Source organism: Ambystoma mexicanum, chromosome 7q, assembly GCF_040938575.1.
Source record: "Ambystoma mexicanum isolate Mex_15411 chromosome 7q, UKY_AmexF1_1, whole genome shotgun sequence".
Taxonomy (NCBI): Eukaryota; Metazoa; Chordata; class Amphibia; order Caudata; family Ambystomatidae; genus Ambystoma; species Ambystoma mexicanum.
This window is the reverse complement of record NC_090941.1, coordinates 1098767023-1098781622: the sequence shown is the minus strand read 5'-3', so window position 1 is coordinate 1098781622 and position 14600 is coordinate 1098767023. Positions and strand designations below refer to the sequence as shown.

The following is a 14600-nucleotide window of genomic DNA, read 5'->3' as shown; positions in this document are numbered from 1 at the left end:
CCCCGCCAGGACACGGCAAGGCCCGATCGTGCCCGATCGGTGCTCGGACGGGGCGGGCGGCAGCGGCGGCCGGGAGCCAGTTTCACCCCTGCCCCCAAAACCCCAGGAGCTGGCTGGGCCTTCCTTAGGTTGGAGGGCCTGGGCGCGAAAGCAGAGCCCGGGCAGGGCAGGCTGGCTTCAAGAACTACCGGGGCACCTGATATCATGGGGCGCACAAGTCTGGGGTTAGGCACCTGTGCACTTCACCCCTCCAGTGAATGCTGGCCCTCTTGACCGCAGCAACATTCAGGGGCCCAACCTACACATGACACACATGACTTTCACATTTTTTTATTTCACCAATCCATCAGGCCTGTGGACCCCTGAACGGCCCAGGGCTGGCCCTCTTGACTGCAGCAAAATAAACTCTGCTGCACGAGCTTGGGCCCTGTGTGCAAACAACCTGACTCGCACACTAAACTCTTTCTTTCTTTCACCAATAAATCAGGGGAAAGCGCGAACGCAGTCCCCCACTACCAGAAATAATACAGTCGAGAATCCCGCATTTGGGGACATCGCAGGGGTCAGCAAATCCGATGTGCAATGGATGAGCCTCACCCTGGGAGCTCTGCCTTGCTGATCACAGATGCTCCCCTGCCAGGTAAGTATGAGTTGCGAGCCAGAGGGCAGGGCTTGGGCCTGTTCTGGAAGCCCCGCTAAGCGAGGGTGAGAAGGCCGGCCCTGACCCAGCCCCAGCCCTCCCGGAAGCCCTGAGCGTCTGCGGAGCTGCCTGTCCCACGTGCAGGGGGAAGCTCCGGCAGGCAGAGCCCAGCAGAAGAGGCACATTGTGGCACAGTTCATGTCTCCCACCAGGCCCTGCTCGGCCTGAGATTTGCATAAATTCGGACCTGGCTGCCAGCCAGCAGGCCCAGTCGGAAAGCGAGCAGGCCTGGCGCAGTGGGCCCACTGGCCCGTCGGCCCCAGGCGGGTCCATGGCCCTCCTGAGCCGACAGGTCACCCCGCTTAACAAGAGCGTCTCGGGTGGGGTGCCCCCCGCCAGGACACGGCAAGGCCCGATCGTGCCCGATCGGTGCTCGGACGGGGCGGGCGGCAGCGGCGGCCGGGAGCCAGTTTCACCCCTGCCCCCAAAACCCCAGGAGCTGGCTGGGCCTTCCTTAGGTTGGAGGGCCTGGGCGCGAAAGCAGAGCCCGGGCAGGGCAGGCTGGCTTCAAGAACTACCGGGGCACCTGATATCATGGGGTGCACAAGTCTGGGGTTAGGCACCTGTGCACTTCACCCCTCCAGTGAATGCTGGCCCTCTTGACCGCAGCAACATTCAGGGGCCCAACCTACACATGACACACATGACTTTCACATTTTTTTATTTCACCAATCCATCAGGCCTGTGGACCCCTGAACGGCCCAGGGCTGGCCCTCTTGACTGCAGCAAAATAAACTCTGCTGCACGAGCTTGGGCCCTGTGTGCAAACAACCTGACTCGCACACTAAACTCTTTCTTTCTTTCACCAATAAATCAGGGGAAAGCGCGAACGCAGTCCCCCACTACCAGAAATAATGCAGTCGAGAATCCCGCATTTGGGGACATCGCAGGGGTCAGCAAATCCGATGTGCAATGGATGAGCCTCACCCTGGGAGCTCTGCCTTGCTGATCACAGATGCTCCCCTGCCAGGTAAGTATGAGTTGCGAGCCAGAGGGCAGGGCTTGGGCCTGTTCTGGAAGCCCCGCTAAGCGAGGGTGAGAAGGCCGGCCCTGACCCAGCCCCAGCCCTCCCGGAAGCCCTGAGCGTCTGCGGAGCTGCCTGTCCCACGTGCAGGGGGAAGCTCCGGCAGGCAGAGCCCAGCAGAAGAGGCACATTGTGGCACAGTTCATGTCTCCCACCAGGCCCTGCTCGGCCTGAGATTTGCATAAATTCGGACCTGGCTGCCAGCCAGCAGGCCCAGTCGGAAAGCGAGCAGGCCTGGCGCAGTGGGCCCACTGGCCCGTCGGCCCCAGGCGGGTCCATGGCCCTCCTGAGCCGACAGGTCACCCCGCTTAACAAGAGCGTCTCGGGTGGGGTGCCCCCCGCCAGGACACGGCAAGGCCCGATCGTGCCCGATCGGTGCTCGGACGGGGCGGGCGGCAGCGGCGGCCGGGAGCCAGTTTCACCCCTGCCCCCAAAACCCCAGGAGCTGGCTGGGCCTTCCTTAGGTTGGAGGGCCTGGGCGCGAAAGCAGAGCCCGGGCAGGGCAGGCTGGCTTCAAGAACTACCGGGGCACCTGATATCATGGGGTGCACAAGTCTGGGGTTAGGCACCTGTGCACTTCACCCCTCCAGTGAATGCTGGCCCTCTTGACCGCAGCAACATTCAGGGGCCCAACCTACACATGACACACATGACTTTCACATTTTTTTATTTCACCAATCCATCAGGCCTGTGGACCCCTGAACGGCCCAGGGCTGGCCCTCTTGACTGCAGCAAAATAAACTCTGCTGCACGAGCTTGGGCCCTGTGTGCAAACAACCTGACTCGCACACTAAACTCTTTCTTTCTTTCACCAATAAATCAGGGGAAAGCGCGAACGCAGTCCCCCACTACCAGAAATAATGCAGTCGAGAATCCCGCATTTGGGGACATCGCAGGGGTCAGCAAATCCGATGTGCAATGGATGAGCCTCACCCTGGGAGCTCTGCCTTGCTGATCACAGATGCTCCCCTGCCAGGTAAGTATGAGTTGCGAGCCAGAGGGCAGGGCTTGGGCCTGTTCTGGAAGCCCCGCTAAGCGAGGGTGAGAAGGCCGGCCCTGACCCAGCCCCAGCCCTCCCGGAAGCCCTGAGCGTCTGCGGAGCTGCCTGTCCCACGTGCAGGGGGAAGCTCCGGCAGGCAGAGCCCAGCAGAAGAGGCACATTGTGGCACAGTTCATGTCTCCCACCAGGCCCTGCTCGGCCTGAGATTTGCATAAATTCGGACCTGGCTGCCAGCCAGCAGGCCCAGTCGGAAAGCGAGCAGGCCTGGCGCAGTGGGCCCACTGGCCCGTCGGCCCCAGGCGGGTCCATGGCCCTCCTGAGCCGACAGGTCACCCCGCTTAACAAGAGCGTCTCGGGTGGGGTGCCCCCCGCCAGGACACGGCAAGGCCCGATCGTGCCCGATCGGTGCTCGGACGGGGCGGGCGGCAGCGGCGGCCGGGAGCCAGTTTCACCCCTGCCCCCAAAACCCCAGGAGCTGGCTGGGCCTTCCTTAGGTTGGAGGGCCTGGGCGCGAAAGCAGAGCCCGGGCAGGGCAGGCTGGCTTCAAGAACTACCGGGGCACCTGATATCATGGGGCGCACAAGTCTGGGGTTAGGCACCTGTGCACTTCACCCCTCCAGTGAATGCTGGCCCTCTTGACCGCAGCAACATTCAGGGGCCCAACCTACACATGACACACATGACTTTCACATTTTTTTATTTCACCAATCCATCAGGCCTGTGGACCCCTGAACGGCCCAGGGCTGGCCCTCTTGACTGCAGCAAAATAAACTCTGCTGCACGAGCTTGGGCCCTGTGTGCAAACAACCTGACTCGCACACTAAACTCTTTCTTTCTTTCACCAATAAATCAGGGGAAAGCGCGAACGCAGTCCCCCACTACCAGAAATAATGCAGTCGAGAATCCCGCATTTGGGGACATCGCAGGGGTCAGCAAATCCGATGTGCAATGGAGGAGTCTCACCCTGGGAGCTCTGCCTTGCTGATCACAGATGCTCCCCTGCCAGGTAAGTATGAGTTGCGAGCCAGAGGGCAGGGCTTGGGCCTGTTCTGGAAGCCCCGCTAAGCGAGGGTGAGAAGGCCGGCCCTGACCCAGCCCCAGCCCTCCCGGAAGCCCTGAGCGTCTGCGGAGCTGCCTGTCCCACGTGCAGGGGGAAGCTCCGGCAGGCAGAGCCCAGCAGAAGAGGCACATTGTGGCACAGTTCATGTCTCCCACCAGGCCCTGCTCGGCCTGAGATTTGCATAAATTCGGACCTGGCTGCCAGCCAGCAGGCCCAGTCGGAAAGCGAGCAGGCCTGGCGCAGTGGGCCCACTGGCCCGTCGGCCCCAGGCGGGTCCATGGCCCTCCTGAGCCGACAGGTCACCCCGCTTAACAAGAGCGTCTCGGGTGGGGTGCCCCCCGCCAGGACACGGCAAGGCCCGATCGTGCCCGATCGGTGCTCGGACGGGGCGGGCGGCAGCGGCGGCCGGGAGCCAGTTTCACCCCTGCCCCCAAAACCCCAGGAGCTGGCTGGGCCTTCCTTAGGTTGGAGGGCCTGGGCGCGAAAGCAGAGCCCGGGCAGGGCAGGCTGGCTTCAAGAACTACCGGGGCACCTGATATCATGGGGCGCACAAGTCTGGGGTTAGGCACCTGTGCACTTCACCCCTCCAGTGAATGCTGGCCCTCTTGACCGCAGCAACATTCAGGGGCCCAACCTACACATGACACACATGACTTTCACATTTTTTTATTTCACCAATCCATCAGGCCTGTGGACCCCTGAACGGCCCAGGGCTGGCCCTCTTGACTGCAGCAAAATAAACTCTGCTGCACGAGCTTGGGCCCTGTGTGCAAACAACCTGACTCGCACACTAAACTCTTTCTTTCTTTCACCAATAAATCAGGGGAAAGCGCGAACGCAGTCCCCCACTACCAGAAATAATACAGTCGAGAATCCCGCATTTGGGGACATCGCAGGGGTCAGCAAATCCGATGTGCAATGGATGAGCCTCACCCTGGGAGCTCTGCCTTGCTGATCACAGATGCTCCCCTGCCAGGTAAGTATGAGTTGCGAGCCAGAGGGCAGGGCTTGGGCCTGTTCTGGAAGCCCCGCTAAGCGAGGGTGAGAAGGCCGGCCCTGACCCAGCCCCAGCCCTCCCGGAAGCCCTGAGCGTCTGCGGAGCTGCCTGTCCCACGTGCAGGGGGAAGCTCCGGCAGGCAGAGCCCAGCAGAAGAGGCACATTGTGGCACAGTTCATGTCTCCCACCAGGCCCTGCTCGGCCTGAGATTTGCATAAATTCGGACCTGGCTGCCAGCCAGCAGGCCCAGTCGGAAAGCGAGCAGGCCTGGCGCAGTGGGCCCACTGGCCCGTCGGCCCCAGGCGGGTCCATGGCCCTCCTGAGCCGACAGGTCACCCCGCTTAACAAGAGCGTCTCGGGTGGGGTGCCCCCCGCCAGGACACGGCAAGGCCCGATCGTGCCCGATCGGTGCTCGGACGGGGCGGGCGGCAGCGGCGGCCGGGAGCCAGTTTCACCCCTGCCCCCAAAACCCCAGGAGCTGGCTGGGCCTTCCTTAGGTTGGAGGGCCTGGGCGCGAAAGCAGAGCCCGGGCAGGGCAGGCTGGCTTCAAGAACTACCGGGGCACCTGATATCATGGGGTGCACAAGTCTGGGGTTAGGCACCTGTGCACTTCACCCCTCCAGTGAATGCTGGCCCTCTTGACCGCAGCAACATTCAGGGGCCCAACCTACACATGACACACATGACTTTCACATTTTTTTATTTCACCAATCCATCAGGCCTGTGGACCCCTGAACGGCCCAGGGCTGGCCCTCTTGACTGCAGCAAAATAAACTCTGCTGCACGAGCTTGGGCCCTGTGTGCAAACAACCTGACTCGCACACTAAACTCTTTCTTTCTTTCACCAATAAATCAGGGGAAAGCGCGAACGCAGTCCCCCACTACCAGAAATAATGCAGTCGAGAATCCCGCATTTGGGGACATCGCAGGGGTCAGCAAATCCGATGTGCAATGGATGAGCCTCACCCTGGGAGCTCTGCCTTGCTGATCACAGATGCTCCCCTGCCAGGTAAGTATGAGTTGCGAGCCAGAGGGCAGGGCTTGGGCCTGTTCTGGAAGCCCCGCTAAGCGAGGGTGAGAAGGCCGGCCCTGACCCAGCCCCAGCCCTCCCGGAAGCCCTGAGCGTCTGCGGAGCTGCCTGTCCCACGTGCAGGGGGAAGCTCCGGCAGGCAGAGCCCAGCAGAAGAGGCACATTGTGGCACAGTTCATGTCTCCCACCAGGCCCTGCTCGGCCTGAGATTTGCATAAATTCGGACCTGGCTGCCAGCCAGCAGGCCCAGTCGGAAAGCGAGCAGGCCTGGCGCAGTGGGCCCACTGGCCCGTCGGCCCCAGGCGGGTCCATGGCCCTCCTGAGCCGACAGGTCACCCCGCTTAACAAGAGTGTCTCGGGTGGGGTGCCCCCCGCCAGGACACGGCAAGGCCCGATCGTGCCCGATCGGTGCTCGGACGGGGCGGGCGGCAGCGGCGGCCGGGAGCCAGTTTCACCCCTGCCCCCAAAACCCCAGGAGCTGGCTGGGCCTTCCTTAGGTTGGAGGGCCTGGGCGCGAAAGCAGAGCCCGGGCAGGGCAGGCTGGCTTCAAGAACTACCGGGGCACCTGATATCATGGGGTGCACAAGTCTGGGGTTAGGCACCTGTGCACTTCACCCCTCCAGTGAATGCTGGCCCTCTTGACCGCAGCAACATTCAGGGGCCCAACCTACACATGACACACATGACTTTCACATTTTTTTATTTCACCAATCCATCAGGCCTGTGGACCCCTGAACGGCCCAGGGCTGGCCCTCTTGACTGCAGCAAAATAAACTCTGCTGCACGAGCTTGGGCCCTGTGTGCAAACAACCTGACTCGCACACTAAACTCTTTCTTTCTTTCACCAATAAATCAGGGGAAAGCGCGAACGCAGTCCTCCACTACCAGAAATAATGCAGTCGAGAATCCCGCATTTGGGGACATCGCAGGGGTCAGCAAATCCGATGTGCAATGGATGAGCCTCACCCTGGGAGCTCTGCCTTGCTGATCACAGATGCTCCCCTGCCAGGTAAGTATGAGTTGCGAGCCAGAGGGCAGGGCTTGGGCCTGTTCTGGAAGCCCCGCTAAGCGAGGGTGAGAAGGCCGGCCCTGACCCAGCCCCAGCCCTCCCGGAAGCCCTGAGCGTCTGCGGAGCTGCCTGTCCCACGTGCAGGGGGAAGCTCCGGCAGGCAGAGCCCAGCAGAAGAGGCACATTGTGGCACAGTTCATGTCTCCCACCAGGCCCTGCTCGGCCTGAGATTTGCATAAATTCGGACCTGGCTGCCAGCCAGCAGGCCCAGTCGGAAAGCGAGCAGGCCTGGCGCAGTGGGCCCACTGGCCCGTCGGCCCCAGGCGGGTCCATGGCCCTCCTGAGCCGACAGGTCACCCCGCTTAACAAGAGCGTCTCGGGTGGGGTGCCCCCCGCCAGGACACGGCAAGGCCCGATCGTGCCCGATCGGTGCTCGGACGGGGCGGGCGGCAGCGGCGGCCGGGAGCCAGTTTCACCCCTGCCCCCAAAACCCCAGGAGCTGGCTGGGCCTTCCTTAGGTTGGAGGGCCTGGGCGCGAAAGCAGAGCCCGGGCAGGGCAGGCTGGCTTCAAGAACTACCGGGGCACCTGATATCATGGGGCGCACAAGTCTGGGGTTAGGCACCTGTGCACTTCACCCCTCCAGTGAATGCTGGCCCTCTTGACCGCAGCAACATTCAGGGGCCCAACCTACACATGACACACATGACTTTCACATTTTTTTATTTCACCAATCCATCAGGCCTGTGGACCCCTGAACGGCCCAGGGCTGGCCCTCTTGACTGCAGCAAAATAAACTCTGCTGCACGAGCTTGGGCCCTGTGTGCAAACAACCTGACTCGCACACTAAACTCTTTCTTTCTTTCACCAATAAATCAGGGGAAAGCGCGAACGCAGTCCCCCACTACCAGAAATAATACAGTCGAGAATCCCGCATTTGGGGACATCGCAGGGGTCAGCAAATCCGATGTGCAATGGATGAGCCTCACCCTGGGAGCTCTGCCTTGCTGATCACAGATGCTCCCCTGCCAGGTAAGTATGAGTTGCGAGCCAGAGGGCAGGGCTTGGGCCTGTTCTGGAAGCCCCGCTAAGCGAGGGTGAGAAGGCCGGCCCTGACCCAGCCCCAGCCCTCCCGGAAGCCCTGAGCGTCTGCGGAGCTGCCTGTCCCACGTGCAGGGGGAAGCTCCGGCAGGCAGAGCCCAGCAGAAGAGGCACATTGTGGCACAGTTCATGTCTCCCACCAGGCCCTGCTCGGCCTGAGATTTGCATAAATTCGGACCTGGCTGCCAGCCAGCAGGCCCAGTCGGAAAGCGAGCAGGCCTGGCGCAGTGGGCCCACTGGCCCGTCGGCCCCAGGCGGGTCCATGGCCCTCCTGAGCCGACAGGTCACCCCGCTTAACAAGAGCGTCTCGGGTGGGGTGCCCCCCGCCAGGACACGGCAAGGCCCGATCGTGCCCGATCGGTGCTCGGACGGGGCGGGCGGCAGCGGCGGCCGGGAGCCAGTTTCACCCCTGCCCCCAAAACCCCAGGAGCTGGCTGGGCCTTCCTTAGGTTGGAGGGCCTGGGCGCGAAAGCAGAGCCCGGGCAGGGCAGGCTGGCTTCAAGAACTACCGGGGCACCTGATATCATGGGGCGCACAAGTCTGGGGTTAGGCACCTGTGCACTTCACCCCTCCAGTGAATGCTGGCCCTCTTGACCGCAGCAACATTCAGGGGCCCAACCTACACATGACACACATGACTTTCACATTTTTTTATTTCACCAATCCATCAGGCCTGTGGACCCCTGAACGGCCCAGGGCTGGCCCTCTTGACTGCAGCAAAATAAACTCTGCTGCACGAGCTTGGGCCCTGTGTGCAAACAACCTGACTCGCACACTAAACTCTTTCTTTCTTTCACCAATAAATCAGGGGAAAGCGCGAACGCAGTCCCCCACTACCAGAAATAATGCAGTCGAGAATCCCGCATTTGGGGACATCGCAGGGGTCAGCAAATCCGATGTGCAATGGATGAGCCTCACCCTGGGAGCTCTGCCTTGCTGATCACAGATGCTCCCCTGCCAGGTAAGTATGAGTTGCGAGCCAGAGGGCAGGGCTTGGGCCTGTTCTGGAAGCCCCGCTAAGCGAGGGTGAGAAGGCCGGCCCTGACCCAGCCCCAGCCCTCCCGGAAGCCCTGAGCGTCTGCGGAGCTGCCTGTCCCACGTGCAGGGGGAAGCTCCGGCAGGCAGAGCCCAGCAGAAGAGGCACATTGTGGCACAGTTCATGTCTCCCACCAGGCCCTGCTCGGCCTGAGATTTGCATAAATTCGGACCTGGCTGCCAGCCAGCAGGCCCAGTCGGAAAGCGAGCAGGCCTGGCGCAGTGGGCCCACTGGCCCGTCGGCCCCAGGCGGGTCCATGGCCCTCCTGAGCCGACAGGTCACCCCGCTTAACAAGAGCGTCTCGGGTGGGGTGCCCCCCGCCAGGACACGGCAAGGCCCGATCGTGCCCGATCGGTGCTCGGACGGGGCGGGCGGCAGCGGCGGCCGGGAGCCAGTTTCACCCCTGCCCCCAAAACCCCAGGAGCTGGCTGGGCCTTCCTTAGGTTGGAGGGCCTGGGCGCGAAAGCAGAGCCCGGGCAGGGCAGGCTGGCTTCAAGAACTACCGGGGCACCTGATATCATGGGGCGCACAAGTCTGGGGTTAGGCACCTGTGCACTTCACCCCTCCAGTGAATGCTGGCCCTCTTGACCGCAGCAACATTCAGGGGCCCAACCTACACATGACACACATGACTTTCACATTTTTTTATTTCACCAATCCATCAGGCCTGTGGACCCCTGAACGGCCCAGGGCTGGCCCTCTTGACTGCAGCAAAATAAACTCTGCTGCACGAGCTTGGGCCCTGTGTGCAAACAACCTGACTCGCACACTAAACTCTTTCTTTCTTTCACCAATAAATCAGGGGAAAGCGCGAACGCAGTCCCCCACTACCAGAAATAATGCAGTCGAGAATCCCGCATTTGGGGACATCGCAGGGGTCAGCAAATCCGATGTGCAATGGATGAGCCTCACCCTGGGAGCTCTGCCTTGCTGATCACAGATGCTCCCCTGCCAGGTAAGTATGAGTTGCGAGCCAGAGGGCAGGGCTTGGGCCTGTTCTGGAAGCCCCGCTAAGCGAGGGTGAGAAGGCCGGCCCTGACCCAGCCCCAGCCCTCCCGGAAGCCCTGAGCGTCTGCGGAGCTGCCTGTCCCACGTGCAGGGGGAAGCTCCGGCAGGCAGAGCCCAGCAGAAGAGGCACATTGTGGCACAGTTCATGTCTCCCACCAGGCCCTGCTCGGCCTGAGATTTGCATAAATTCGGACCTGGCTGCCAGCCAGCAGGCCCAGTCGGAAAGCGAGCAGGCCTGGCGCAGTGGGCCCACTGGCCCGTCGGCCCCAGGCGGGTCCATGGCCCTCCTGAGCCGACAGGTCACCCCGCTTAACAAGAGCGTCTCGGGTGGGGTGCCCCCCGCCAGGACACGGCAAGGCCCGATCGTGCCCGATCGGTGCTCGGACGGGGCGGGCGGCAGCGGCGGCCGGGAGCCAGTTTCACCCCTGCCCCCAAAACCCCAGGAGCTGGCTGGGCCTTCCTTAGGTTGGAGGGCCTGGGCGCGAAAGCAGAGCCCGGGCAGGGCAGGCTGGCTTCAAGAACTACCGGGGCACCTGATATCATGGGGCGCACAAGTCTGGGGTTAGGCACCTGTGCACTTCACCCCTCCAGTGAATGCTGGCCCTCTTGACCGCAGCAACATTCAGGGGCCCAACCTACACATGACACACATGACTTTCACATTTTTTTATTTCACCAATCCATCAGGCCTGTGGACCCCTGAACGGCCCAGGGCTGGCCCTCTTGACTGCAGCAAAATAAACTCTGCTGCACGAGCTTGGGCCCTGTGTGCAAACAACCTGACTCGCACACTAAACTCTTTCTTTCTTTCACCAATAAATCAGGGGAAAGCGCGAACGCAGTCCCCCACTACCAGAAATAATACAGTCGAGAATCCCGCATTTGGGGACATCGCAGGGGTCAGCAAATCCGATGTGCAATGGATGAGCCTCACCCTGGGAGCTCTGCCTTGCTGATCACAGATGCTCCCCTGCCAGGTAAGTATGAGTTGCGAGCCAGAGGGCAGGGCTTGGGCCTGTTCTGGAAGCCCCGCTAAGCGAGGGTGAGAAGGCCGGCCCTGACCCAGCCCCAGCCCTCCCGGAAGCCCTGAGCGTCTGCGGAGCTGCCTGTCCCACGTGCAGGGGGAAGCTCCGGCAGGCAGAGCCCAGCAGAAGAGGCACATTGTGGCACAGTTCATGTCTCCCACCAGGCCCTGCTCGGCCTGAGATTTGCATAAATTCGGACCTGGCTGCCAGCCAGCAGGCCCAGTCGGAAAGCGAGCAGGCCTGGCGCAGTGGGCCCACTGGCCCGTCGGCCCCAGGCGGGTCCATGGCCCTCCTGAGCCGACAGGTCACCCCGCTTAACAAGAGCGTCTCGGGTGGGGTGCCCCCCGCCAGGACACGGCAAGGCCCGATCGTGCCCGATCGGTGCTCGGACGGGGCGGGCGGCAGCGGCGGCCGGGAGCCAGTTTCACCCCTGCCCCCAAAACCCCAGGAGCTGGCTGGGCCTTCCTTAGGTTGGAGGGCCTGGGCGCGAAAGCAGAGCCCGGGCAGGGCAGGCTGGCTTCAAGAACTACCGGGGCACCTGATATCATGGGGTGCACAAGTCTGGGGTTAGGCACCTGTGCACTTCACCCCTCCAGTGAATGCTGGCCCTCTTGACCGCAGCAACATTCAGGGGCCCAACCTACACATGACACACATGACTTTCACATTTTTTTATTTCACCAATCCATCAGGCCTGTGGACCCCTGAACGGCCCAGGGCTGGCCCTCTTGACTGCAGCAAAATAAACTCTGCTGCACGAGCTTGGGCCCTGTGTGCAAACAACCTGACTCGCACACTAAACTCTTTCTTTCTTTCACCAATAAATCAGGGGAAAGCGCGAACGCAGTCCCCCACTACCAGAAATAATGCAGTCGAGAATCCCGCATTTGGGGACATCGCAGGGGTCAGCAAATCCGATGTGCAATGGATGAGCCTCACCCTGGGAGCTCTGCCTTGCTGATCACAGATGCTCCCCTGCCAGGTAAGTATGAGTTGCGAGCCAGAGGGCAGGGCTTGGGCCTGTTCTGGAAGCCCCGCTAAGCGAGGGTGAGAAGGCCGGCCCTGACCCAGCCCCAGCCCTCCCGGAAGCCCTGAGCGTCTGCGGAGCTGCCTGTCCCACGTGCAGGGGGAAGCTCCGGCAGGCAGAGCCCAGCAGAAGAGGCACATTGTGGCACAGTTCATGTCTCCCACCAGGCCCTGCTCGGCCTGAGATTTGCATAAATTCGGACCTGGCTGCCAGCCAGCAGGCCCAGTCGGAAAGCGAGCAGGCCTGGCGCAGTGGGCCCACTGGCCCGTCGGCCCCAGGCGGGTCCATGGCCCTCCTGAGCCGACAGGTCACCCCGCTTAACAAGAGCGTCTCGGGTGGGGTGCCCCCCGCCAGGACACGGCAAGGCCCGATCGTGCCCGATCGGTGCTCGGACGGGGCGGGCGGCAGCGGCGGCCGGGAGCCAGTTTCACCCCTGCCCCCAAAACCCCAGGAGCTGGCTGGGCCTTCCTTAGGTTGGAGGGCCTGGGCGCGAAAGCAGAGCCCGGGCAGGGCAGGCTGGCTTCAAGAACTACCGGGGCACCTGATATCATGGGGTGCACAAGTCTGGGGTTAGGCACCTGTGCACTTCACCCCTCCAGTGAATGCTGGCCCTCTTGACCGCAGCAACATTCAGGGGCCCAACCTACACATGACACACATGACTTTCACATTTTTTTATTTCACCAATCCATCAGGCCTGTGGACCCCTGAACGGCCCAGGGCTGGCCCTCTTGACTGCAGCAAAATAAACTCTGCTGCACGAGCTTGGGCCCTGTGTGCAAACAACCTGACTCGCACACTAAACTCTTTCTTTCTTTCACCAATAAATCAGGGGAAAGCGCGAACGCAGTCCCCCACTACCAGAAATAATGCAGTCGAGAATCCCGCATTTGGGGACATCGCAGGGGTCAGCAAATCCGATGTGCAATGGATGAGCCTCACCCTGGGAGCTCTGCCTTGCTGATCACAGATGCTCCCCTGCCAGGTAAGTATGAGTTGCGAGCCAGAGGGCAGGGCTTGGGCCTGTTCTGGAAGCCCCGCTAAGCGAGGGTGAGAAGGCCGGCCCTGACCCAGCCCCAGCCCTCCCGGAAGCCCTGAGCGTCTGCGGAGCTGCCTGTCCCACGTGCAGGGGGAAGCTCCGGCAGGCAGAGCCCAGCAGAAGAGGCACATTGTGGCACAGTTCATGTCTCCCACCAGGCCCTGCTCGGCCTGAGATTTGCATAAATTCGGACCTGGCTGCCAGCCAGCAGGCCCAGTCGGAAAGCGAGCAGGCCTGGCGCAGTGGGCCCACTGGCCCGTCGGCCCCAGGCGGGTCCATGGCCCTCCTGAGCCGACAGGTCACCCCGCTTAACAAGAGCGTCTCGGGTGGGGTGCCCCCCGCCAGGACACGGCAAGGCCCGATCGTGCCCGATCGGTGCTCGGACGGGGCGGGCGGCAGCGGCGGCCGGGAGCCAGTTTCACCCCTGCCCCCAAAACCCCAGGAGCTGGCTGGGCCTTCCTTAGGTTGGAGGGCCTGGGCGCGAAAGCAGAGCCCGGGCAGGGCAGGCTGGCTTCAAGAACTACCGGGGCACCTGATATCATGGGGCGCACAAGTCTGGGGTTAGGCACCTGTGCACTTCACCCCTCCAGTGAATGCTGGCCCTCTTGACCGCAGCAACATTCAGGGGCCCAACCTACACATGACACACATGACTTTCACATTTTTTTATTTCACCAATCCATCAGGCCTGTGGACCCCTGAACGGCCCAGGGCTGGCCCTCTTGACTGCAGCAAAATAAACTCTGCTGCACGAGCTTGGGCCCTGTGTGCAAACAACCTGACTCGCACACTAAACTCTTTCTTTCTTTCACCAATAAATCAGGGGAAAGCGCGAACGCAGTCCCCCACTACCAGAAATAATGCAGTCGAGAATCCCGCATTTGGGGACATCGCAGGGGTCAGCAAATCCGATGTGCAATGGATGAGCCTCACCCTGGGAGCTCTGCCTTGCTGATCACAGATGCTCCCCTGCCAGGTAAGTATGAGTTGCGAGCCAGAGGGCAGGGCTTGGGCCTGTTCTGGAAGCCCCGCTAAGCGAGGGTGAGAAGGCCGGCCCTGACCCAGCCCCAGCCCTCCCGGAAGCCCTGAGCGTCTGCGGAGCTGCCTGTCCCACGTGCAGGGGGAAGCTCCGGCAGGCAGAGCCCAGCAGAAGAGGCACATTGTGGCACAGTTCATGTCTCCCACCAGGCCCTGCTCGGCCTGAGATTTGCATAAATTCGGACCTGGCTGCCAGCCAGCAGGCCCAGTCGGAAAGCGAGCAGGCCTGGCGCAGTGGGCCCACTGGCCCGTCGGCCCCAGGCGGGTCCATGGCCCTCCTGAGCCGACAGGTCACCCCGCTTAACAAGAGCGTCTCGGGTGGGGTGCCCCCCGCCAGGACACGGCAAGGCCCGATCGTGCCCGATCGGTGCTCGGACGGGGCGGGCGGCAGCGGCGGCCGGGAGCCAGTTTCACCCCTGCCCCCAAAACCCCAGGAGCTGGCTGGGCCTTCCTTAGGTTGGAGGGCCTGGGCGCGAAAGCAGAGCCCGGGCAGGGCAGGCTGGCTTCA

The 14600-nt window shown here is 62.2% G+C and overlaps 14 non-coding genes across 14 annotated transcripts; all 14 read right to left on the bottom strand.

Moving 5' to 3' along the window:
- Positions 1-484: 484 nt before the first annotated feature.
- Positions 485-648, bottom strand: LOC138529416 (U1 spliceosomal RNA). Its single transcript, XR_011284753.1, has one exon. It is a non-coding gene; the product is annotated as a U1 spliceosomal RNA (small nuclear RNA).
- An 866-nt stretch (positions 649-1514) lies between these two features.
- LOC138529286 (U1 spliceosomal RNA) lies at positions 1515-1678 on the bottom strand. Its single transcript, XR_011284624.1, has one exon. It is a non-coding gene; the product is annotated as a U1 spliceosomal RNA (small nuclear RNA).
- An 866-nt stretch (positions 1679-2544) lies between these two features.
- LOC138529285 (U1 spliceosomal RNA) lies at positions 2545-2708 on the bottom strand. The gene has a single exon (XR_011284623.1). It is a non-coding gene; the product is annotated as a U1 spliceosomal RNA (small nuclear RNA).
- An 866-nt stretch (positions 2709-3574) lies between these two features.
- On the bottom strand, positions 3575-3738 carry LOC138528889 (U1 spliceosomal RNA). The gene has a single exon (XR_011284288.1). It is a non-coding gene; the product is annotated as a U1 spliceosomal RNA (small nuclear RNA).
- Positions 3739-4604: 866 nt separating this feature from the next.
- LOC138529415 (U1 spliceosomal RNA) lies at positions 4605-4768 on the bottom strand. Its single transcript, XR_011284752.1, has one exon. It is a non-coding gene; the product is annotated as a U1 spliceosomal RNA (small nuclear RNA).
- An 866-nt stretch (positions 4769-5634) lies between these two features.
- On the bottom strand, positions 5635-5798 carry LOC138529283 (U1 spliceosomal RNA). Its single transcript, XR_011284622.1, has one exon. It is a non-coding gene; the product is annotated as a U1 spliceosomal RNA (small nuclear RNA).
- An 866-nt stretch (positions 5799-6664) lies between these two features.
- On the bottom strand, positions 6665-6828 carry LOC138529476 (U1 spliceosomal RNA). Its single transcript, XR_011284812.1, has one exon. It is a non-coding gene; the product is annotated as a U1 spliceosomal RNA (small nuclear RNA).
- Positions 6829-7694: 866 nt separating this feature from the next.
- Positions 7695-7858, bottom strand: LOC138529414 (U1 spliceosomal RNA). The gene has a single exon (XR_011284751.1). It is a non-coding gene; the product is annotated as a U1 spliceosomal RNA (small nuclear RNA).
- Positions 7859-8724: 866 nt separating this feature from the next.
- On the bottom strand, positions 8725-8888 carry LOC138529282 (U1 spliceosomal RNA). The gene has a single exon (XR_011284621.1). It is a non-coding gene; the product is annotated as a U1 spliceosomal RNA (small nuclear RNA).
- Positions 8889-9754: 866 nt separating this feature from the next.
- On the bottom strand, positions 9755-9918 carry LOC138529281 (U1 spliceosomal RNA). The gene has a single exon (XR_011284620.1). It is a non-coding gene; the product is annotated as a U1 spliceosomal RNA (small nuclear RNA).
- An 866-nt stretch (positions 9919-10784) lies between these two features.
- Positions 10785-10948, bottom strand: LOC138529413 (U1 spliceosomal RNA). The gene has a single exon (XR_011284750.1). It is a non-coding gene; the product is annotated as a U1 spliceosomal RNA (small nuclear RNA).
- An 866-nt stretch (positions 10949-11814) lies between these two features.
- On the bottom strand, positions 11815-11978 carry LOC138529280 (U1 spliceosomal RNA). Its single transcript, XR_011284619.1, has one exon. It is a non-coding gene; the product is annotated as a U1 spliceosomal RNA (small nuclear RNA).
- An 866-nt stretch (positions 11979-12844) lies between these two features.
- LOC138529279 (U1 spliceosomal RNA) lies at positions 12845-13008 on the bottom strand. Its single transcript, XR_011284618.1, has one exon. It is a non-coding gene; the product is annotated as a U1 spliceosomal RNA (small nuclear RNA).
- Positions 13009-13874: 866 nt separating this feature from the next.
- Positions 13875-14038, bottom strand: LOC138529278 (U1 spliceosomal RNA). The gene has a single exon (XR_011284616.1). It is a non-coding gene; the product is annotated as a U1 spliceosomal RNA (small nuclear RNA).
- Positions 14039-14600: the final 562 nt, after the last annotated feature.